The sequence below is a fragment of the Delphinus delphis genome, chromosome 16 (genome assembly GCF_949987515.2).
Source record: "Delphinus delphis chromosome 16, mDelDel1.2, whole genome shotgun sequence".
Lineage (NCBI taxonomy): Eukaryota > Metazoa > Chordata > Mammalia > Artiodactyla > Delphinidae > Delphinus > Delphinus delphis.
The window spans coordinates 17,501-43,848 of NC_082698.1; positions in this window are offsets into that span (position 1 = coordinate 17,501).

Sequence of the window (26,348 nt, forward strand, 5' to 3'; positions counted from 1 at the left end):
CTAACCCACGCCCTCACACGCACGCTCCCCCTAAAGCGTTGCCGTACCCTCACCTGGACCGTAAACCGTCCCCGTCCCCTAACCCTAACCCTAGCCCGAACACTAACCCTAACCCTTCCCCGAAGCCTGACCCTCATCCGTCCCCTAATCCTAACCCGTACGCTAACACTAACCCGTGCCCTCACACGCACGCTCCCCCTAAAGCGTTGCCGTGCCCTCACCTGGACCCTAAACCGTCCCCGTCCCCTAACCCTAACCCTAGCCCGAACCCTGACCCTAACCCTTCCCCGAAGCCTGACCCTCACCCGTCCCCTAATCCTACCCCGTACGCTAACACTAACCCGCGCCCTCACACACACGCTCCACTAAAGCGTTGCCGTACCCTCACCTGGACCCTAAACCGTCCCCGTCCCCTAACCCTAACCCTAGCCCTAACCCTAACCCTAACCCTTCCCCGAAGCCTGACCCTCACCCGTCCCCTAATCCTAACACGTACGCTAACACTAACCCGCGCCCTCACACGCACGCTCCCCCTAAAGCGTTGCCGTACCCTCACCTGGACCCTAAACCGTCCCCGTCCCCTAACCCTAACCCTAGCCCAAACCCTAACACTAACCCTTCCCCGAAGCCTGACCCTCACCCGTCCCCTAATCCTAACCCGTAGGCTAACACTAACCCGCGCCCTCACACGCACGCTCCCCCTAAAGCGTTGCCGTACCCTCACCTGGACCCTAAACCGTCCACGTCCCCTAACCCTAACCCTAGCCCGAACCCTAACCCTAACCCTTCCCCGATGCCTGACCTTCACCCGTCCCCTAATCCTAACCCGTACGCTAACACTACACCGCGCCCTCACACGCACGCTCCCCCTAAAGCGTTGCCGTACCCTCACCTGGACCCTAAACCGTCCCCGGCCCCTAACCCTAACCCTAGCCCTAACCCTAACCCTAACCCTTCCCCGAAGCCTGACCCTCACCCGTCCCCTAATCCTAACCCGTACGCTAACACTAACCCGCGCCCTCACACGCACGCTCCCCCTAAAGCGTTGCCGTACCCTCACCTGGACCCTAAACCGTCCCCGGCCCCTAACCCTAACCCTAGCCCGAACCAAACCCTTCCCCGAAGCCTGACCCTCACCCGTCCCCTAATCCTAACCCGTACGCTAACACTATCCCGCGCCCTCACACGCACGCTCCCCCTAAAGCGTTTCCGTACCCTCACCTGGACCCGAAACCTTCCCCGTCCCCTAACCCTAGCCTGAACCCTAACCCTAACCATTCCCCGAAGCCTGACCCTCACCCGTCCCCTAATCCTACCCCGTACGCTAACACTAACCCGCGCCCTCACACACACGCTCCCCCTAAAGCATTGCCGTACCCTCACCTGGACCCTAAACCGTCCCCGTCCCCTAAACCTAACCCTAGCCCGAACCCTAACCCTAACCCCTCCCCGATGCCTGACCCTCACCCGTCCCCTAATCCTAACCTGTACGCTAACACTAACCCGCGCCCTCACACGCACGCTCCCCCTAAAGCGTTGCCGTACCCTCACCTGGACCCGAAACCTTCCCCGTCCCCTAACCCTAGCCTGAACCCTAACCCTAACCATTCCCCGAAGCCTGACCCTCACCCGTCCCCTAATCCTAACCCGTACGCTAACACTAACCCCCGCCCTCACACGCACGCTCCCCCTAAAGCGTTGCCGTACCCTCACCTGGACCCTAAACCGTCCGCATCCCCTAACCCTAACCCTAGCCCGAACCCTAACCCTAACCCTTCCCCGAAGCCTGACCCTCACCCGTCCCCTAATCCTAACCCGTACGCTAACACTAACCCGCGCCCTCACACGCACGCTCCCCCTAAAGCGTTGCCGTACCCTCACCTGGACCCTAAACCGTCCCCGTCCCCTAAACCTAACCCTAGCCCGAACCCTAACCGTAACCCTTCCCCGAAGCCTGACCCTCACACGTCCCCTAATCCTAACCCGTACGCTAACACTAACCCGCGCCCTCACACGCACGCTCCCCCTAAAGCGTTGCCGTACCCTCACCTGGACCGTAAACCGTCCCCGTCCCCTAACCCTAACCCTAGCCCGAACACTAACCCTAACCCTTCCCCGAAGCCTGACCCTCACCCGTCCCCTAATCCTAACCCGTACGCAAACACTAACCCGTGCCCTCACACGCACGCTCCCCCTAAAGCGTTGCCGTGCCCTCACCTGGACCCTAAACCGTCCCCGTCCCCTAACCCTAACCCTAGCCGAACCCTGACCCTAACACTTCCCCGAAGCCTGACCCTCACCCGTCCCCTAATCCTACCCCGTACGCTAACACTAACCCGCGCCCTCACACACACGCTCCACTAAAGCGTTGCCGTACCCTCACCTGGACCCTAAACCGTCCCCGTCCCCTAACCCTAACCCTAGCCCTAACCCTAACCCTAACCCTTCCCCGAAGCCTGACCCTCACCCGTCCCCTAATCCTAACACGTACGCTAACACTAACCCGCGCCCTCACACGCACGCTCCCCCTAAAGCGTTGCCGTACCCTCACCTGGACCCTAAACCGTCCCCGTCCCCTAACCCTAACCCTAGCCCGAACCCTAACCCTAACCCTTCCCCGAAGCCTGACCCTCACCCGTCCCCTAATCCTAACCCGTACGCTAACACTAACCCGCGCCCTCACACGCACGCTCCCCCTAAAGCGTTGCCGTACCCTCACCTGGACCCTAAACCGTCCCCGTCCCCTAACCCTAACCCTAGCCCGAACCCTAACCCTAACCCTTCCCCGATGCCTGACCTTCACCCGTCCCCTAATCCTAACCCGTACGCTAACACTACCCCGCGCCCTCACACGCACGCTCCCCCTAAAGCGTTGCCGTACCCTCACCTGGACCCGAAACCTTCCCCGTCCCCTAACCCTAGCCTGAACCCTAACCCTAACCATTCCCCGAAGCCTGACCCTCACCCGTCCCCTAATCCTAATCCGTACGCTAACACTAACCCCCGCCCTCACACGCACGCTCCCCCTAAAGCGTTGCCGTACCCTCACCTGGACCCTAAACCGTCCGCATCCCCTAACCCTAACCCTAGCCCGAACCCTAACCCTAACCCTTCCCCGAAGCCTGACCCTCACCCGTCCCCTAATCCTAACCCGTACGCTAACACTAACCCGCGCCCTCACACGCACGCTCCCCCTAAACCGTTGCTGTACCCTCACCTGGACCCTAAACCGTCCCCGTCCCCTAAACCTAACCCTAGCCCGAACCCTAACCCTAACCCTTCCCCAAAGCCTGACCCTCACACGTCACCTAATCCTAACCCGTACGCTAACACTAACCCGCGCCCTCACACACACGCTCCCCCCAAAACGTTGCCGTACCCTCACCTGGACCCTAAACCGTCCCCATCCCCTAACCCTAACCCTAGCCCGAACCCTAACCCTAACCCTTCCCCGAAGCCTGACCCTCACCCGTCCCCTAATCCTAACCCGTACGCTAACACTAACCCGCGCCCTCACACGCACGCTCCCCCTAAAGCGTTGCCGTACCCTCACCTGGACCCTAAACCGTCCCCATCCCCTAACCCTAACCCTAGCCCGAACCCTAACCCTTCCCCGAAGCCTGACCCTCACCCGTCCCCTAATCCTAACACGTACGCTAACACTAACCCGCGCCCTCACACGCACGCTCCCCCTAAAGCGTTGCCGTACCCTCACCTGGACCCTAAACCGTCCCCGTCCCCTAACCCTAACCCTAGCCCGAACCCTAACCCTAACCCTTCCCCGATGCCTGACCTTCACGCGTCCCCTAATCCTAACCCGTACGCTAACACTACCCCGCGCCCTCACACGCACGCTCCCCCTAAAGCGTTGCCGTACCCTCACCTGGACCCTAAACCGTCCCCGGCCCCTAACCCTAACCCTAGCCCTAACCCTAACCCTAACCCTTCCCCGAAGCCTGACCCTCACCCGTTCCCTAATCCTAACCCGTACGCTAACACTAACCCGCGCCCTCACACGCACGCTCCCCCTAAAGCGTTGCCGTACCCTCACCTGGACCCTAAACCGTCCCCGTCCCCTAACCCTAACCCTAGCCCGAACCGAACCCTTCCCCGAAGCCTGACCCTCACCATCCCCTAATCCTAACCCGTACGCTAACACTAACCTGCGCCCTCACACGCACGCTCCCCCTAAAGCGTTTCCGTACCCTCACCTGGACCCGAAACCTTCCCCGTCCCCTAACCCTAGCCTGAACCCTAACCCTAACCATTCCCCGAAGCCTGACCCTCACCCGTCCCCTAATCCTAACCCATACGCTAACACTAACCCACGCCCTCACACGCACGCTCCCCCTAAAGCGTTGCCGTACCCTCACCTGGACCCTAAACCGTCCCCGTCCCCTAACCCTAACCCTAGCCCGAACCCTGACCCTAACCCTTCCCCGAAGCCTGACCCTCACCCGCCCCCTAATCCTACCCCGTACGCTAACACTAACCCGCGCCCTCACACACACGCTCCCCCTAAAGCGTTGCCGTACCCTCACCTGGACCCTAAACCGTCCCCATCCCCTAACTCTAACCCTAGCCCGAACCCTAACCCTAACCCTTCCCGGAAGCCTGACCCTCACCCGTCCCCTAATCCTAACCCGTACGCTAACACTAACCCGCGCCCTCACACGCACGCTCCCCCTAAAGCGTTGCCGTACCCTCACCTGGACCCTAAACCGTCCCCGTCCCCTAACCCTAACCCTAGCCCGAACCCTGACCCTAACCCTTCCCCGAAGCCTGACCCTCACCCGTCCCCTAATCCTAACCCGTACGCTAACACTAACCCGCGCCCTCACACGCACGCTCCCCCTAAAACATTGCCGTACCCTCAACTGGACCCTAAACCGTCCCCGTCCCCTAAACCTAACCCTAGCCCGAACCCTAACCCTAACCCCTCCCCGATGCCTGACCCTCACCCGTCCCCTAATCCTAACCCGTACGCTAACACTAACCCGCGCCCTCACACACACACTCCCCCTAAAGCGTTGCCATACCCTCACCTGGACCCTAAACCGTCCCCGTCCCCTAACCCTAACCCTAGCCCGAACCCTAACCCTAACCCTTCCCCGAAGCCTGACCCTCACCCGTCCCCTAATCCTAACCCGTACGCTAACACTAACCCGCGCCCTCACACGCACGCTCCCCCTAAAGCGTTGCCGTACCCTCACCTGGACCCTAAACCGTCCCCGTACCCTAATCCTAACCCTAGCCCGAACCCTAACCCTAACCCTTCCCCGATGCCTGACCTTCACCCGTCCCCTAATCCTAACCCGTACGCTAACACTAACCCGCGCCCTCACACGCACGCTCCCCCTAAAGCGTTGCCGTACCCTCACCTGGACCCTAAACCGTCCCCGGCCCCTAACACTAACCCTAGCCCTAACCCTAACCCTAACCCTTCCCCGAAGCCTGACCCTCACCCGTCCCCTAATCCTAACCCGTACGCTAACACTAACGCGCGCCCTCACACGCACGCTCCCCCTAAAGCGTTGCCGTACCCTCACCTGGACCCTAAACCGTCCCCGTCCCCTAACCCTAACCCTAGCCCGAACCCTAACCCTAACCCTTCCCCGATGCCTGACCTTCACCCGTCCCCTAATCCTAACCCGTACGCTAACACTAACCCGCGCCCTCACACGCACCCTCCCCCTAAAGCGTTGCCGTACCCTCACCTGGACCCTAAACCGTCCCCGGCCCCTAACCCTAACCCTAGCCCTAACCCTAACCCTTACCCTTCCCCGAAGCCTGACCCTCACCCGTCCCATAATCCTAACCCGTACGCTAACACTAACCCGCGCCCTCACACGCACGCTCCCCCTAAAGCGTTGCCGTACCCTCACATGGACCCTAAACCATCCCCGTCCCCTAACCCTAACCCTAGCCCGAACCCTAACCCTAACCCTTCCCCTAAGCCTGACCCTCACCCGTCCCCTAATCCTAACCTGTACGCTAACACTAACCCGCGCCCTCACACGCATGCTCCCCCTAAAGCGTTGCCATACCCTCACCTGGACCCTAAACCGTCCCCGTCCCCTATCCCTAACCCTAGCCCGAACCCTAACCCTAACCCTTCCCCGAAGCCTGACCCTCACCCGTCCCCTAATCCTAACCCGTACGCTAACACTAACCTGCGCCCTCACACGCACGCTCCCCCTAAAGCGTTGCCGTACCCTCACCTGGACCCTAAACCGTCCCCGTCCCCTAACCCTAACCCTAGCCCGAACCCTAACCCTAACCCTTCCCCGAAGGCTTACCCTCAACCGTCATCTAATGCTAACCCGTACGCTAACACTAACGCGTGCCCTCACTCGTACGCTCACCCTAAACCGTTGTCTTGCCCTCACCTGGACCCTAAACCGTCCCCGTCCCCTAACCCTAACCCTAGCCAGAACCCTACCCCTAACCCTTCCCCGAAGCCTTACCCTCAACCGTCATCTAATGCTAACCCGTACGCTAACACTAACGCGTGCCCTCACTCGTACGCTCACCCTAAACCGTTGTCTTGCCCTCACCTGGACCCTAAACCGTCCCCGTCCCCTAACCCTAACCCTAGCCAGAACCCTACCCCTAACCCTTCACCGAAGCCTTACCCTCAGCCGTCCCCTAATCCTAACCCGTACGCTAACACTAACCCGTGCCCTCACATGTACGCTCACCCTAAAGCATTGTCGTATCCTCACCTGGACCCTAAACCGTCCCTGTTCCCTAACCCTAACCCTAGCCCGAACCCTAACCCTAACCTTTCCCCGAAACCTTACCCTCACCCGTCCCATAATCCTAACCCGTACGCTAACACTAACCCATGCCCTCACACGTATGTTCACCCTAAACCGTTGTCGTACCCTCACCTGGACCCTAAACCGTCCCCGTCCCCTAACCCTAACCCTAGCTCGAACCCTAACCCTAACCCTTCATCGAAGCCTTACCCTCACCCGTCCCCTAATCCTAACCCGTAGGCTCACACTAACCCGTGCCCTCACACGTACGCTCACCCTAAACCGTTGTCGTACCCTCACCTGGACCCTAAACCGTCACCATCCCCTAACCCTAACCTTAGCCCGAACCCTAACCCTAACCCTTCCCCGAATCCTTACCCTCACCCGTCACCTAATCCTAACCCTTAGGCTCACACTACCCCGTGCCCTCACACGTACGCTAACCTTAAACCCTTGTCGTACCCTAACCTGTACCCTAAACCATCCCCGTCCCCTAACCCTAACCCTAACTCTAACCCTTCCCCGAAGCCTTACCCTCACCTGTCCCCTAATCCAAACCCGTACGCTAACACTAACCCGTGCCCTCACACATACGCTCACCCTAAAGCGTTGTCGTACCCTCACCTGGACCCTAAACCGTCCCCGTCCCCTAACCCTAACCCTAGCCCGAACCCTAACCCTAACCCTTCCCCGAAGCCTGACCCTCACCCGTCCACTAATCCTAACCCGTACGCTAACACTAACCCGCGCCCTCACACGCACGCTCCCCCTAAGGCGTTGCCGTACCCTCACCTGGACCCTAAACCGTCCCCGTCCCCTAACCCTAACCCTAGCCCGAACCCTAACCCTTTCCAGAAGCCTGACCCTCACCCGTCCCCTAATCCTAACCCGTACGCTAACACTAACCCGCGCCCTCACACGCACGCTCCCCCTAAAGCGTTGCCGTACCTTCACCTGGTCCCGAAACCTTCCCCGTCCCCTAACCCTAGCCTGAACCCTAACCCTAACCATTCCCCGAAGCCTGACCCTCACCCGTCCCCTAATCCTAACCCGTACGCTAACACTAACCCACGCCCTCACACGCACGCTCCCCCTAAAGCGTTGCCGTACCCTCACCTGGACCCTAAACCGTCCGCATCCCCTAACCCTAACCCTAGCCCGAACCCTAACCCTAACCCTTCCCCGAAGCCTGACCCTCACCCGTCCCCTAATCCTAACCCGTACGCTAACACTAACCCGCGCCCTCACACGCACGCTCCCCCTAAAGCGTTGCCGTACCCTCACCTGGACCCTAAACCGTCCCCGTCCCCTAAACCTAACCCTAGCCCGAACCCTAACCCTAACCCTTCCCCGAAGCCTGACCCTCACACGTCACCTAATCCTAACCCGTACGCTAACACTAACCCGCGCCCTCACACGCACGCTCCCCCTAAAGCGATGCCGTACCCTCACCTGGACCGTAAACCGTCCCCGTCCCCTAACCCTAACCCTAGCCCGAACACTAACCCTAACCCTTCCCCGAAGCCTGACCCTCACCCGTCCCCTAATCCTAACCCGTACGCTAACACTAACCCGTGCCCTCACACGCACGCTCCCCCTAAAGCGTTGCCGTGCCCTCACCTGGACCCTAAACCGTCCCCGTCCCCTAACCCTAACCCTAGCTCGAACCCTGACCCTAACCCTTCCCCGAAGCCTGACCCTCACCCGTCCCCTAATCCTACCCCGTACGCTAACACTAACCCGCGCCCTCACACACACGCTCCACTAAAGCGTTGCCGTACCCTCACCTGGACCCTAAACCGTCCCCGTCCCCTAACCCTAACCCTAACCCTAACCCTAACCCTAACCCTTCCACGAAGCCTGACCCTCACCCGTCCCCTAATCCTAACACGTACGCTAACACTAACCCGCGCCCTCACACGCACGCTCCCCCTAAAGCGTTGCCGTACCCTCACCTGGACCCTAAACCGTCCCCGTCCCCTAACCCTAACCCTAGCCCGAACCCTAACCCTAACCCTTCCCCGAAGCCTGACCCTCACCCGTCCCCTAATCCTAACCCGTACGCTAACACTAACCCGCGCCCTCACACGCACGCTCCCCCTAAAGCGTTGCCGTACCCTCACCTGGACCCTAAACCGTCCCCGTCCCCTAACCCTAACCCTAGCCCGAACCCTAACCCTAACCCTTCCCCGATGCCTGACCTTCACGCGTCCCCTAATCCTAACCCGTACGCTAACACTACCCCGCGCCCTCACACGCACGCTCCCCCTAAAGCGTTGCAGTACCCTCACCTGGACCCGAAACCTTCCCCGTCCCCTAACCCTAGCCTGAACCCTAACCCTAACCATTCCCCGAAGCCTGACCCTCACCCGTCCCCTAATCCTAACCCGTACGCTAACACTAACCCCCGCCCTCACACGCACGCTCCCCCTAAATCGTTGCCGTACCCTCACCTGGACCCTAAACCGTCCGCATCCCCTAACCCTAACCCTAGCCCGAACCCTAACCCTAACCCTTCCCCGAAGCCTGACCATCACCCGTCCCCTAATCCTAACCCGTACGCTAACACTAACCCGCGCCCTCACACGCACGCTCCCCCTAAAGCGTTGCCGTACCCTCACCTGGACCCTAAACCGTCCCCGTCCCCTAAACCTAACCCTAGCCCGAACCCTAACCCTAACCCTTCCCCAAAGCCTGACCCTCACACGTCACCTAATCCTAACCCGTACGCTAACACTAACCCGCGCCCTCACACACACGCTCCCCCCAAAACGTTGCCGTACCCTCACCTGGACCCTAAACCGTCCCCATCCCCTAACCCTAACCATAGCCCGAACCCTAACCCTAACCCTTCCCCGAAGCCTGACCCTCACCCGTCCCCTAATCCTAACCCGTACGCTAACACTAACCCGCGCCCTCACACGCACGCTCCCCCTAAAGCGTTGCCGTACCCTCACCTGGACCCTAAACCGTCCCCGTCCCCTAACCCTAACCCTAGCCCGAACCCTAACCCTTCCCCGAAGCCTGACCCTCACCCGTCCCCTAATCCTAACCCGTACGCTAACACTAACCCGCGCCCTCACACGCACGCTCCCCCTAAAGCGCTGCCGTACCCTCACCTGGACCCTAAACCGTCCCCGTCCCCTAACCCTAACCCTAGCCCGAACCCTAACCCTAACCCTTCCCCGATGCCTGACCTTCACGCGTCCCCTAATCCTAACCCGTACGCTAACACTACCCCGCGCCCTGACACGCACGCTCCCCCTAAAGCGTTGCCGTACCCTCACCTGGACCCGAAACCTTCCCCGTCCCCTAACCCTAGCCTGAACCCTAACCCTAACCATTCCCCGAAGCCTGACCCTCACCCGTCCCCTAATCCTAACCCGTACGCTAACACTAACCCACGCCCTCACACGCACGCTCCCCCTAAAGCGTTGCCGTACCCTCACCTGGACCCTAAACCGTCCCCATCCCCTAACCCTAACCCTAGCCCGAACCCTGACCCTAACCCTTCCCCGAAGCCTGACCCTCACCCGTCCCCTAATCCTACCCCGTACGCTAACACTAACCAGCGCCCTCACACACACGCTCCCCCTAAAGCGTTGCCGTATCCTCATCTGGACCCTAAACCGTCCCCATCCCCTAACCCTAACCCTAGCCCGAACCCTAACCCTAACCCTTCCCGGAAGCCTGACCCTCACCCGTCCCCTAATCCTAACCCGTACGCTAACACTAACCCGCGCCCTCACACGCACGCTCCCCCTAAAGCGTTGCCGTACCCTCACCTGGACCCTAAACCGTCCCCGTCCCCTAACCCTAACCCTAGCCCAAACCCTGACCCTAACCCTTCCCCGAAGCCTGACCCTCACCCGTCCCCTAATCCTAACCCGTACGCTAACACTAACCCGCGCCCTCACACGCACGCTCCCCCTAAAGCATTGCCGTACCCTCAACTGGACCCTAAACTGTCCCCGTCCCCTAAACCTAACCCTAGCCCGAACCCTAACCCTAACCCCTCCCCGATGCCTGACCCTCACCCGTCCCCTAATCCTAACCCGTACGCTAACACTAACCCGCGCCCTCACACGCACACTCCCCCTAAAGCGTTGCCGTACCCTCACCTGGACCCTAAACCGTCCCCGTCCCCTAACCCTAACCCTAGCCCGAACCCTAACCCTAACCCTTCCCCGAAGCCTGACCCTCACCCGTCCCCTAATCCTAACCCGTACGCTAACACTAACCCGCGCCCTCACACGCACGCTCCCCCTAAAGCATTGCCGTACCCTCACCTGGACCCTAAACCGTCCCCGTACCCTAATCCTAACCCTAGCCCGAACCCTAACCCTAACCCTTCCCCGATGCCTGACCTTCACCCGTCCCCTAATCCTAACCCGTACGCTAACACTAACCCGCGCCCTCACACGCACGCTCCCCCTAAAGCGTTGCCGTACCCTCACCTGGACCCTAAACCGTCCCCGGCCCCTAACCCTAACCCTAGCCCTAACCCTAACCCTAACCCTTCCCCGAAGCCTGACCCTCACCCGTCCCCTAATACTAACCCGTACGCTAACACTAACCCGCGCCCTCACACGCACGCTCCCCCAAAAGCGTTGCCGTACCCTCACCTGGACCCTAAACCGTCCCCGTCCCCTAACGCTAACCCTAGCCCGAACCCTAACCCTAACCCTTCCCCGATGCCTGACCTTCACCCGTCCCCTAATCCTAACCCGTACGCTAACACTAACTCGCGCCCTCACACGCACCTCCCCCTAAAGCGTTGCCGTACCCTCACCTGGACCCTAAACCGTCCCCGGCCCCTAACCCTAACCCTAGCCCTAACCCTAACCCTTACCCTTCCCCGAAGCCTGACCCTCACCTGTCCCATAATCCTAACCCGTACGCTAACACTAACCCGCGCCCTCACACGCACGCTCCCCCTAAAGCGTTGCCGTACCCTCACATGGACCCTAAACCATCCCCGTTCCCTAACCCTAACCCTAGCCCGAACCCTAACCCTATCCCTTCCCCTAAGCCTGACCCTCACCCGTCCCCTAATCCTAACCTGTACGCTAACACTAACCCGCGCCCTCACACGCATGCTCCCCCTAAAGTGTTGCCATACCCTCACCTGGACCCTAAACCGTCCCCGTCCCCTATCCCTAACCCTAGCCCGAACCCTAACCCTAACCCTTCCCCGAAGCCTGACCCTCACCCGTCCCCTAATCCTAACCCGTACGCTAACACTAACCTGCGCCCTCACACGCACGCTCCCCCTAAAGCGTTGCCGTACCCTCACCTGGACCCTAAACCGTCCCCGTCCCCTAACCCTAACCCTAGCCCGAACCCTAACCCTAACCCTTCCCCGAAGGCTTACCCTCAACCGTCCCCTAATGCTAACCCGTACGCTAACACTAACCCGTGCCCTCACTCGTACGCTCACCCTAAACCGTTGTCTTGCCCTCACCTGGACCCTAAACCGTCCCCGTCCCCTAACCCTAACCCTAGCCAGAACCCTACCCCTAACCCTTCACCGAAGCCTTACCCTCAGCCGTCCCCTAATCCTAACCCGTACGCTAACACTAACCCGTGCCCTCACATGTACGCTCACCCTAAAGCATTGTCGTATCCTCACCTGGACCCTAAACCGTCCCCGTTCCCTAACCCTAACCCTAGCCCGAACCCTAACCCTAACCTTTCCCCGAAACCTTACCCTCACCCGTCCCATAATCCTAACCCGTACGCTAACACTAACCCATGCCCTCACACGTATGTTCACCCTAAACCGTTGAGGTACCCTCACCTGGACCCTAAACCGTCCCCGTCCCCTAACCATAACCCTAGCTCGAACCCTAACCCTAACCCTTCATCGAAGCCTTACCCTCACCCGTCCCCTAATCCTAACCCGTAGGCTCACACTAACCCGTGCCCTCACACGTACGCTCACCCTAAACCGTTGTCGTACCCTCACCTGGACCCTAAACCGTCACCATCCCCTAACCCTAACCTTAGCCCGAACCCTAACCCTAACCCTTCCCCGAATCCTTACCCTCACCCGTCACCTAATCCTAACCCTTAGGCTCACACTACCCCGTGCCCTCACACGTACGCTAACCTTAAACCCTTGTCGTACCCTAACCTGTACCCTAAACCATCCCCGTCCCCTAACCCTAACCCTAACTCTAACCCTTCCCCGAAGCCTTACCCTCACCTGTCCCCTAATCCTAACCCGTACGCTAACACTAACCCGTGCCCTCACACGTACGCTCACCCTAAAGCGTTGTCGTACCCTCACCTGGACCCTAAACCGTACCCGTCCCCTAACCCTAACCCTAGCCCGAACCCTAACCCTAACCATTCCCCGAAGCCTGACCCTCACCCGTCCCCTAATCCTAACCCGTGCGCTAACGCTAACACGCGCCCTCACACGTACGCTCCCCCTAAAGCGTTGTCGTACCCTCACCTGGACCCTAAACCGTCCCCGTCCCCTAACCCTAACCCTAGCCCGAACCCTAAACCTAACCCTTCCCCGAAGCCTGACCCTCACCCGTCCCCTAATCCTAACCCGTATCCTAACGCTAACCCGCGCCCTCACACGTACGTTCCCACTAAAGCGTTGCCGTACACTCACCTGGACCCTAAACCGTCCCCGTCCCCTAACCCTAACCCTAGCCCGAACTCTAACCCTAACCCTTCCCCGAAGCCTGACCCTCACCCGTCCCCTAATCCTAACCCGTACGCTAACGCTAACACACGCCCTCACACGTACGCTCCCCCTAAAGCGTTGTCGTACCCTCACCTGGACCCTAAACCGTCCCCGTCCCATAACCCTAACCCTAGCCCAAACCCTAACCGTAACCCTTTTCCGAAGCCTGACCCTTACCCGTCCCCTAATCCTAACCCGTACGCTAACGCTAACCCGCGCCCTCACACATACGCTCCCCCTAAAGCGTTGTCGTACCCTCACCTGGACCCTAAACCGTCCCCGTACCCTAACCCTAACCCTAGCCCGAAACCTAACCCTAACCCTTCCACGAAGCCTGACCCTCAACCGTCCCCTAATCCTAACCCATACGCTAACGCTAACCCGCGCCCTCACACGTACGCTCCCCCTAAAGCGTTGTCGTACCCTCACCTGGACCCTAAACCGTCCCCGTCCGCTAACCCTAACCCTAGCCCGAACCCTAACCCTAACACTTCCCCGAAGCCTGACCCTCACCCGTCCCCTAATCCTATCCCCTACGCTAACGCGAACCCACGCGCCCACACGTACGCTCCCCCTAAAGCGTTGTCGTACCCTCACCTGGACCCTAAACCGTCCCCGTCCCCTAACCCTAACCCGAGCCCGAACCCTAAACCTAACCCTTCCCCAAAGCCTGACCCTCACCCGTCCCCTAATCCTAACCCGTACGCGAACGCTAACCCGCGCCCTCACACGTACGCTCCCCCTAAAGCGTTGTCGTACCCTCACCTGGACCCTAAACCGTCCCCGTCCCCTAACCCTAACCCTAGCCCGAACCCTAACCCTAACCCTTCCCCGATGCCTGACCCTCACCCGTCCCCTAATCCTAACCCGTATGCTAACGCTAACCCGCGCCCTCACACGTACGCTCCACCTAAAGCGTTGTTGTACCCTCACCTGGACCCTAAACCGTCCCCGTCCCCTAACCCTAACCCTAGCCTGAACCCTAACCCTAACCCTTCCCCGAAGCCTGACCCTCATCCGTCCCTTAATCCTAACCCGTACGCTAACGCTAAACCGCGCCCTCACACGTACGCTACCCCTAAAGCGTTGTCTTACCCTCACCTGGACCCTTAACCGTCCCCGTCCACTAACCCTAACCCTAGCCCGAACCCTAACCCTAACCCTTCCCCGAATCCTGACCCTCACCCGTCCCCTAATCCTAACCCGTACGCTAACGCTAACCCGCGCCCTGACACGTACGCTCCCCCTAAAGGATGTCGTACCCTCGCCTGCACCCTAAACGGTCCCCGTCCCCTAACCCTAACCCTACCCGAACCCTAACACTAACCCTTCCCCGAAGCCTGACCCTCACCCGTCCCCTAGTCCTAACCCGTACGCTAACGCTAACCCGCGCCCTCACACGTACGCTCCCCCTAAAGCGTTGTCGTACCCTCACCAGGACCCTAAGGCGTCCCCGTCCCCTACCCTAACCCTACCCGAACCCTAACACTAACCCTTCCCCGAAGCCTGACCCTCACCCGTCCCCTAATCCTAACCCGTACGCTAACGCTAACCCGCGCCCTCACACGTACGCTCCCCCTAAAGCGTTGTCGTACCCTCACCAGGACCCTAAAGCGTCCCCGTCCCCTAACTCTAACCCTAGCCCGAACCCTAACACTAACCCTTCCCCGAAGCCTGACCCTCACCCGTCCCCTAATCGTAACCCGTACGTTAACGCTAACCCACGCCCTCACACGTACGCTCCCCCTAAAGCGTTGTCGTACCCTCACCTGGACCCTAAACCGTCCCCGTCCCCTAACCCTAACCCTAGCCCGAACCCTAAGCCTAACCCTTCCCCGAAGCCTGACCCTCACCCGTCCACTAATCCTAACCCGTACGCTAAGGCTAACCCGTGCCCTCACACGTACGCTCCCCCTAAAGCGTTGTCATACCCTCACCTGGACCCTAAAGCGTCTCCATCCCCTAACCCTAACCCTAGCCCGAACCCTAACCCTAACCCTTCCCCGAAGCCTGACCCTCACCCGTCCCCTAATCCTAACCCGTACGCTAACACTAACCCGCGCCCTCACACGCACGCTCCCCCTAAAGCGTTGCCGTACCCTCACCTGGACCCTAAACCGTCCCCGTCCCCTAACCCTAACCCTAGCCCGAACCCTAACCCTAACCCTTCCCCGATGCCTGACCTTCACCCGTCCCCTAATCCTAACCCGTACGCTAACACTACCCCGCGCCCTCACACGCACGCTCCCCCTAAAGCGTTGCCGTACCCTCACCTGGACCCGAAACCTTCCCCGTCCCCTAACCCTAGCCTGAACCCTAACCCTAACCATTCCCCGAAGCCTGACCCACACCCGTCCCCTAATCCTAACCCGTACGCTAACACTAACCCCCGCCCTCACACGCACGCTCCCCCTAAAGCGTTGCCGTACCCTCACCTGGACCCTAAACCGTCCGCATCCCCTAACCCTAACCCTAGCCCGAACCCTAACCCTAACCCTTCCCCGAAGCCTGACCCTCACCCGTGCCCTAATCCTAACCCGTACGCTAACACTAACCCACGCCCTCACACGCACGCTCCCCCTAAAGCGTTGCCGTACCCTCACCTGGACCCTAAACCGTCCCCGTTCCCTAAACCTAACCCTAGCCCGAACCCTAACCCTAACCCTTCCCCAAAGCCTGACCCTCACACGTCACCTAATCCTAACCCGTACGCTAACACTAACCCGCGCCCTCACACACACGCTCCCCCCAAAACGTTCCCGTACCCTCACCTGGAACCTAAACCGTCCCCATCCCCTAACCCTAACCCTAGCCCGAACCCTAACCCTAACCCTTCCCCGAAGCCTGACCCTCACCCGTCCCCTAATCCTAACCCGTACGCTAACACTAACCCGCGCCCTCACACGCACGCTCCCCCTAAAGCGTTGCCGTACCCTCACCTGGACCCTAAACCGTCCCCGTCCCCTAACCCTAACCCTAGCCCGAACCCTAACCCTAACCCTTCCCCGATGCCTGACATTCACGCGTCCCCTAATCCTAACCCGTACGCTAACACTACCCCGCGCCCTCACACGCACGCTCCCCCTAAAGCGTTGCCGTACCCTCACCTGGACCCTAAACCGTCCCCGTCCCCTAACCCTAACCCTAGCCCGAACCCTAACCCTTCCCCGAAGCCTGACCCTCACCCGTCCCCTAATCCTAACCCGTACGCTAACACTAACCCGCGCCCTCACACGCACGCTCCCCCTAAAGCGTTGCCGTACCCTCACCTGGACCCTAAACCGTCCCCGTCCCCTAACCCTAACCCTAGCCCGAACCCTAACCCTAACCCTTCCCCGATGCCTGACCTTCACGCGTCCCCTAATCCTAACCCGTACGCTAACACTACCCCGCGCCCTCACACGCACGCTCCCCCTAAAGCGTTGCCGTACCCTCACCTGGACCCTAAACCGTCCCCGGCCCCTAACCCTAACCCTAGCCCTAACCCTAACCCTAAACCTTCCCCGAAGCCTGACCCTCACCCGTCCCCTAATCCTAACCCGTACGCTAACACTATCCCGCGCCCTCACATGCACGCTCCCCCTAAAGCGTTGCCGTACCCTCACCTGGACCCTAAACCGTCCCCGTCCCCTAACCCTAACCCTAGCCCGAACCGAACCCTTCCCCGAAGCCTGACCCTCACGCGTCCCCTAATCCTAACCCGTACGCTAACACTATCCCGCGCCCTCACACGCACGCTCCCCCTAAAGCGTTTCCGTACCCTCACCTGGACCCGAAACCTTCCCCGTCCCCTAACCCTAGCCTGAACCCTAACCCTAACCATTCCCCGAAGCCTGACCCTCACCCGTCCCCTAATCCTAACCCGTACGCTAACACTAACCCACGCCCTCACACGCACGCTCCCCCTAAAGCGTTGCCGTACCCTCACCTGGACCCTAAACCGTCCCCGTCCCCTAACCCTAACCCTAGCCCGAACCCTGACCCTAACCCTTCCCCGAAGCCTGACCCTCACCCGTCCCCTAATCCTACCCCGTACGCTAACACTAACCCGCGCCCTCACACACACGCTCCCCCTAAAGTGTTGCCGTACCCTCACCTGGACCCTAAACCGTCCCCATCCCCTAACCCTAACCCTAGCCCGAACCCTAACCCTAACCCTTCCCGGAAGCCTGACCCTCACCCGTCCCCTAATCCTAACCCGTACGCTAACACTAACCCGCGCCCTCACACGCACGCTCCCCCTAAAGCGTTGCCGTACCCTCACCTGGACCCTAAACCGTCCCCGTCCCCTAACCCTAACCCTAGCCCGAACCCTGACCCTAACCCTTCCCCGAAGCCTGACCCTCACCCGTCCCCTAATCCTAACCCGTACGCTAACACTAACCCGCGCCCTCACACGCACGCTCCCCCTAAAGCATTGCCGTACCCTCAACTGGACCCTAAACCGTCCCCGTCCCCTAAACCTAACCCTAGCCCGAACCCTAACCCTAACCCCTCCCCGATGCCTGACCCTCACCCGTCCCCTAATCCTAACCCGTACGCTAACACTAACCCGCGCCCTCACACGCACACTCCCCCTAAAGCGTTGCCGTACCCTCACCTGGACCCTAAACCGTCCCCGTCCCCTAACCCTAGCCCTAGCCCGAACCCTAACCCTAACCTTTCCCCGAAGCCTGACCCTCACCCGTCCCCTAATCCTAACCCGTACGCTAACACTAACCCGCGCCCTCACACGCACGCTCCCCCTAAAGCATTGCCATACCCTCACCTGGACCCTAAACCGTCCCCGTACCCTAATCCTAACCCTAGCCCGAACCCTAACCCTAACCCTTCCCCGATGCCTGACCTTCACCCGTCCCCTAATCCTAACCCGTACGCTAACACTAACCCGCGCCCTCACACGCACGCTCCCCCTAAAGCGTTGCCGTACCCTCACCTGGACCCTAAACCGTCCCCGGCCCCTAACCCTAACCCTAGCCCTAACCCTAACCCTAACCCTTCCCCGAAGCCTGACCCTCACCCGTCCCCTAATCCTAACCCGTACGCTAACACTAACCCGCGCCCTCACACGCACGCTCCCCCTAAAGCGTTGCCGTACCCTCACCTGGACCCTAAACCGTCCCCGTCCCCTAACGCTAACCCTAGCCCGAACCCTAACCCTAACCCTTCCCCGATGCCTGACCTTCACCCGTCCCCTAATCCTAACCCGTACGCTAACACTAACTCGCGCCCTCACACGCACCCTCCCCCTAAAGCGTTGCCGTACCCTCACCTGGACCCTAAACCTTCCCCGGCCCCTAACCCTAACCCTAGCCCTAACCCTAACCCTATCCCTTCCCCTAAGCCTGACCCTCACCCGTCCCCTAATCCTAACCCGTACGCTAACACTAACCCGCGCCCTCACACGCACGCTCCCCCTAAAGCGTTGCCGTACCCTCACCTGGACCCTAAACCGTCCCCGGCCCCTAACCCTAACCCTAGCCCTAACCCTAACCCTATCCCTTCCCCTAAGCCTGACCCTCACCCGTCCCCTAATCCTAACCTGTACGCTAACACTAACCCGCGCCCTCACACGCATGCTCCCCCTAAAGCGTTGCCATACCCTCACCTGGACCCTAAACCGTCCCCGTCCCGTATCCCTAACCCTAGCCCGAACCCTAACCCTAACCCTTCCCCGAAGCCTGACCCTCACCCGTCCCCGAATCCTAACCCGTACGCTAACACTAACCTGCGCCCTCACACGCACGCTCCCCCTAAAGCGTTGCCGTACCCTCACCTGGACCCTAAACCGTCCCCGTCCCCTAACACTAACCCTAGCCCGAACCCTAACCCTAACCCTTCCCCGAAGGCTTACCCTCAACCGTCCCCTAATGCTAACCCGTACGCTAACACTAACCCGTGCCCTCACTCGTACGCTCACCCTAAACCGTTGTCTTGCCCTCACCTGGACCCTAAACCGTCCCCGTCCCCTAACCCTAACCCTAGCCAGAACCCTACCCCTAACCCTTCACCGAAGCCTTACCCTCAGCCGTCCCCTAATCCTAACCCGTACGCTAACACTAACCCGTGCCCTCACATGTACGCTCACCCTAAAGCATTGTCGTATCCTCACCTGGACCCTAAACCGTCCCCGTTCCCTAACCCTAACCCTAGCCCGAACCCTAACCCTAACCTTTCCCCGAAACCTTACCCTCACCCGTCCCATAATCCTAACCCGTACGCTAACACTAACCCATGCCCTCACACGTATATTCACCCTAAACCGTTGTCGTACCCTCACCTGGACCCTAAACCGTCCCCGTCCCCTAACCCTAACCCTAGCTCGAACCCTAACCCTAACCCTTCATCGAAGCCTTACCCTCACCCGTCCCCTAATCCTAACCCGTAGGCTCACACTAACCCGTGCCCTCACACGTACGCTCACCCTAAACCGTTGTCGTACCCTCACCTGGACCCTAAACCGTCACCATCCCCTAACCCTAACCTTAGCCCGAACCCTAACCCTAACCCTTCCCCGAATCCTTACCCTCACCCGTCACATAATCCTAACCCTTAGGCTCACACTACCCCGTGCCCTCACACGTACGCTAACCTTAAACCCTTGTCGTACCCTAACCTGTACCCTAAACCATCCCCGTCCCCTAACCCTAACCCTAACTCTAACCCTTCCCCGAAGCCTTACCCTCACCTGTCCCCTAATCCTAACCCGTACGCTAACACTAACCCGTGCCCTCACACGTACGCTCACCCTAAAGCGTTGTCGTACCCTCACCTGGACCCTAAACCGTACCCGTCCCCTAACCCTAACCCTAGCCCGAACCCTAACCCTAACCATTCCCCGAAGCCTGACCCTCACCCGTCCCCTAATCCTAACCCGTACGCTAACGCTAACCCGCGCCCTCACACGTACGCTCCCCCTAAAGCGTTGTCGTACCCTCACCTGGACCCTAAACTGTCCCCGTCCCCTAACCCTAACCCTAGCCCGAACCCTAACCCTAACCCTTCCCCGAAGCCTGACCCTCAACCGTCCCCTAATCCTAACCCATACGCTAACGCTAACCCGCGCCCTCACACGTACGCTCCCCCTAAAGCGTTGTCGTACCCTCACCTGGACCCTAAACCGTCCCCGTCCCCTAACCCTAACCCTAGCCCGAACCCTAACCCTAACACTTCCCCGAAGCCTGACCCTCACCCGTCCCCTAATCCTATCCCCTACGCTAACGCGAACCCACGCGCCCACACGTACGCTCCCCCTAAAGCGTTGTCGTACCCTCACCTGGACCCTAAACCGTCCCCGTCCCCTAACCCTAACCCGAGCCCGAACCCTAAACCTAACCCTTCCCCAAAGCCTGACCCTCACCCGTCCCCTAATCCTAACCCGTACGCGAACTCTAACCCGCGGCCTCACACGTACGCTCCCCCTAAAGCGTTGTCGTACCCTCACCTGGACCCTAAACCGTCCCCGTCCCCTAACCCTAACCCTAGCCCGAACCCTAACCCTAACCCTTCCCCGATGCCTGACCCTCACCCGTCCCCTAATCCTAACCCGTACGCTAACGCTAACCCGCGCCCTCACACGTACGCTCCACCTAAAGCGTTGTTGTACCCTCACCTGGACCCTAAACCGTCCCCGTCCCCTAACCCTAACCCTAGCCTGAACCCTAACCCTAACCCTTCCCCGAAGCCTGACCCTCATCCGTCCCTTAATCCTAACCCGTACGCTAACGCTAACCCGCGCCCTCACACGTACGCTCCCCCTAAAGCGTTGTCTTACCCTCACCTGGACCCTTAACCGTCCCCGTCCACTAACCCTAACCCTAGCCCGAACCCTAACCCTAACCCTTCCCCGAATCCTGACCCTCACCCGTCCCCTAATCCTAACCCGTACGCTAACGCTAACCCGCGCCCTGACAAGTACGCTCCCCCTAAAGGATGTCGTACCCTCGCCTGCACCCTAAACCGTCCCCGTCCCCTAACCCTAACCCTACCCGAACCCTAACACTAACCCTTCCCCGAAGCCTGACCCTCACCCGTCCCCTAGTCCTAACCCGTACGCTAACGCTAACCCGCGCCCTCACACGTACGCTCCCCCTAAAGCGTTGTCGTACCCTCACCAGGACCCTAAGGCGTCCCCGTCCCCTACCCTAACCCTACCCGAACCCTAACACTAATCCTTCCCCGAAGCCTGACCCTCACCCGTCCCCTAATCCTAACCCGTACGCTAACGCTAACCCGCGCCCTCACACGTACGCTCCCCCTAAAGCGTTGTCGTACCCTCACCAGGACCCTAAAGCGTCCCCGTCCCCTAACTCTAACCCTAGCCCGAACCCTAACACTAACCCTTCCCCGAAGCCTGACCCTCACCCGTCCCCTAATCCTAACCCGTACGTTAACGCTAACCCACGCCCTCACACGTACGCTCCCCCTAAAGCGTTGTCGTACCCTCACCTGGACCCTAAACCGTCCCCGTCCCCTAACCCTAACCCTAGCCCGAACCCTAAGCCTAACCCTTCCCCGAAGCCTGACCCTCACCCGTCCACTAATCCTAACCCGTACGCTAAGGCTAACCCGCGCCCTCACACGTACGCTCCCCCTAAAGCGTTGTCATACCCTCACCTGGACCCTAAAGCGTCTCCGTCCCCTAACCCTAACCCTAGCCCGAACCCTAACCCTAACCCTTCATCGAAGCCTTACCCTCACACGTCCCCTAATCCTAACCCGTAGGCTCACACTAACCCGTGCCCTCACACGTAAGCTCACCCTAAGCCGTTGTCGTACCCTCACCTGGACCCTAAACCGTCCCCGTTCCCTAACCCTAACCCTAACCCTAACCCTAACCCTAACCCTAACCCTTCCCCGAAGCCAGACCCTCACCCGTCCCCTAATCCTAACCCGTACGCTAATGCTAACCCGCGCCCTCACACGTACGTTCCCCCTAAAGCGTTGTCGTACCCTCACCTGGACCCTAAACCGTCCCCGTCCCCTAACCCTAACCCTAGCCCGAACCGTAACCCTAAACCTACGCCGAAGCCTGGCCCTCACCCGTCCCCTAATCCTTACCCGTACGCTAACACTAACCCCCGCCCTCACACGTACGCTCCCCCTAAAGCGTTGTCATACCCTCACCTGGATCCTAAACAGTCCCCGTCCCCTAAACCTAACCCTAGCCCGAACCCTAACCCTAACCCTTCCCCGAAGCCTGACCCTCACCCGTCCCCTAATCCTAACCCGTACGCTAACGCTAACCCACGCCCTCACACGTACGCTCCCCCTAAAGCGTTGTCGTACCCTCACCTGGACCCTAAACCGTCCCCGTCCCCTAACCCTAACCATAGCCCGAACCCTAACCCTAACCCTTCCCCGAAGCCTTACCCTCACCCGTCCCCTAATCCTTACCCGGATGCTAACACTAACCCGTGCCCTCACACGTATGCTCACCCTAAACCGTTGTCTTGCCCTCACCTGGACCCTAAACCGTCCCCGTCCCCTAACCCTAACCCTAGCCAGAACCCTACCCCTAACCCTTCCCCGAAGCCTTACCCTCACCCGTCCCCTAATCCTAACCCGTACGCTAACACTAACCCGTGCCCTCACATGTACGCTCACCCTAAAGCATTGTCGTACCCTCACCTGGACCCTAAACCGTCCCCGTTCCCTAACCCTAACCCTAGCCCGAACACTAACCCTAACCTGTCCCCGAAACCTTACCCTCACCCGTCCCAAAATCCTAACCCGTACGCTAACACTAACACATGCCCTCACACGTACGCTCACCCAAAACCGTTGTCGTACCCTCACCTGGACCCTAAACCGTCCCCGTCCCCTAACCCTAACCCTAGCCCGAACCCTAACCCTAACCCTTCATCGAAGCCTTACCCTCACCCGTCCCCTAATTCTAACCCGTAGGCTCACACTAACCCGTGCCCTCACACGTACGCTCACCCTAAACCGTTGTCGTACCCTCACCTGGACCCTAAACCTTCCCCATCCCCTAACCCTAACCCTAGCCCGAACCCTAACCCTAACCCTTCCCCGAAGCCTTACCCTCACCCGTCCCCTAATCCTAACCCTTAGGCTCACACTACCCCGTGCCCTCACACGTACGCTCACCTTAAACCCTTGTCGTACCCTAACCTGTACCCTAAACCATCCCCGTCCCCTAACCCTATCCCTAACTCTAACCCTTCCCCGAAGGCTTACCCTCACCTGTCCCCTAATCCTAACCCGAACGCTAACACTAACCCGTGCCCTCACAAGTACGCTCACCCTAAAGCGTTGTCGTACCCTCACCTGGACCCTAAACCGTCCCCGTCCCCTAACCCTAACCCTAGCCCGAACCCTAACCGTAAACCTTCGCCGAAGCCTGACCCTCACCCGTCCCCTAATCCTAACCCGTACGCTAACAATAACCCGCGCCCTCACACGTACGCTCCCCCTAAAGCGTTGTCGTACCCTCTCCTGGACCCTAAACCGTCCCCGTCCCCTAACCCTAACCCTAGCCCGAACCCTAAACCTAACACTTCCCCGAAGTCTGACGCTCACCCGTCCCCTAATCCTAACCCGTACGCTAACGCGAACCCACGCGCTCACACGTACGCTCCCCCTAAAGCGTTGTCGTACCCTCACCTGGACCCTAAACCGTCCCCGTCCCCTAACCCTAACCCTAGCCCGAACCCTAACCCTAACCCTTCCCCCAAGCCTGACCCTCACCCGTCCCCTAATCCTAACCCGTACGCTAACGCTAACCCGCGCCCTCACACGTACGTTCCCCCTAAAGCGTTGTCGTACCCTCACCTGGGCCCTAAACCGTCCCCGTCCCCTAACCCTAACCCTAGCCCGAACCCTAACCCTAACCCTTCCCCGAAGCCTGACACTCACCCGTCCCTTAATCCTTACCCGTACGCTAACGCTAACCCGCGCCCTCACACGTACGCTCCCCCTAAAGTGTTTTCTTACCCTCACCTGGACCCTAAACCGTCCCCGTCCCCTAACGCTAACCCTAGCCCGAACCCTATCCCTAACCCTTCCCCGAAGCCTGACCCTCACCCGTCCCCTAATCCTAACCCGTACGCTAACGCTAACCCGCGCCCTCACACGTACGCTCCCCCTAAAGCGTTGTCGTACCCTCACCTGGACCCTAAACCGTCCCCGTCCCCTAACCCTAACCCTAGCCCGAACCCTAACCCTAACCCTTCCCCGACCTGACCCTCACCCGTCCCCTAATCCTAACCCGTACGCGAACGCTAACCCACGCCCTCACACGTACGCTCCCCCTAAAGCGTTGTCGTACCCTCACCTGGACCCTAAACCGTCCCCGTCCCCTAACCCTAACCCTAGCCCGAGCCCTAACCCTAACCCTTCCCCGAAGCCTGACCCTCACCCGTCCCCTAATCCTAACCCGTACGCGAACGCTAACCCGCGCCCTCACACGTACGCTCCCCCTAAAGCGTTGTCGTACCCTCACCTGGACCCTAAACCGTCCCCATCCCCTAACCGTAACCCTAGCCCGAACCCTAACCCTAACCCTTCCCCGAAGCCTGACCCTCACCCGTGCCGTAATCCTAAACCGTACGTGAACGCTAAACCACGCCCTCACACGTACGCTCCCCCTAATGCATTGTCGTACCCTCACCTGGACCCTAAACCGTCCCCGTCCCCTAACCCTAACCCTAGCCCGAACCCTAACCCTAACCCTTCCCCGAAGCCTGACCCTCACCCGTCCCCTAATCCTAAACCGTACGCGAACGCTAAACCGCGCCCTCACACGTACGCTCCCCCTAAAGCGTTGCTGTACCCTCACCTGGACCCTAAACCGTCCCCGTCCCCTAAACCTAACCCTAGCCCGAACCCTAACCCTAACCCTTCCCCGAAGCCTGACCCTCACCCGTCCCCTAATCCTAACCCGAAAGCTAACACTAACCCGCGCCCTCACACGTAGGCTCCCCCTGAAGTGTTGCCGTACCCTCACCTGGACCCTAAACCGTCCCCGACCCTAACCCTAACCCTAGCCCGAACCCTAACCCTAACCCTTCCCCGAAGCCTGACCCTCACCCGTCCCATAATCCTGACCCGTACGCTAAGGCTAACCCGCGTCCTCACACGTACGCTCCCCCTAAAGCGTTGTCGTACCCTCACCTGGACCCTAAACCGTCCCCGTCCCCTAACCCTAACCCTAGCCCGAACCCTAACCCTAACCCTTCCCCAAAGCCTGACCCTCACCCGTCCCCTAATCCTAACCCGTACGCGAACGCTAACCAGCGCCCTCACACGTACACTCCCCCTAAAGCGTTGTCGTACCCTCACCTGGACCCTAAACCGTCCCCGTCCCCTAACCCTAACCCTGCCCCGAAGCCTAACCCTAACCCTGCCCCGAAGCCTGACCCTCATCCGTCCCCTAATCCTAACCCGTACGCTAACGCTAACCCGTGCCCTCACACGTACGCTCCACCTAAAGCGTTGTCTTACCCTCACCTGGACCCTAAACCGTCCCCATCCCCGAACCCTAACCCTAGCCCGAACCCTAACCCTAACACTTCCCCGAAGCCTGACCCTCACCCGTCCCCTAATCCTAACCCGTACGCTAACGCTAACACGCACCCTCACACGTACGCTCCCCCTAAAGCGTTGTCGTACCCTCACCTGGACCCTAAACCGTCCCCGTCGCCTAACCCTAACCCTAGCCCGAACCCTAACCCTAACCCTTCCCCGAAGCCTGACCCTCACCAGTCCCCTAATCCTAACCCGTACACTAACGCTAACCCGCACCCTCACACGTACGCTCCCCCTATAGTGTTGTCGTACCCTCACTTAGACCATAAACCGTCCCCGTCCCCTAACCCTAACCCTAGCCCGAACCCTAAACCTAACCCTTCCCCGAAGCCTGA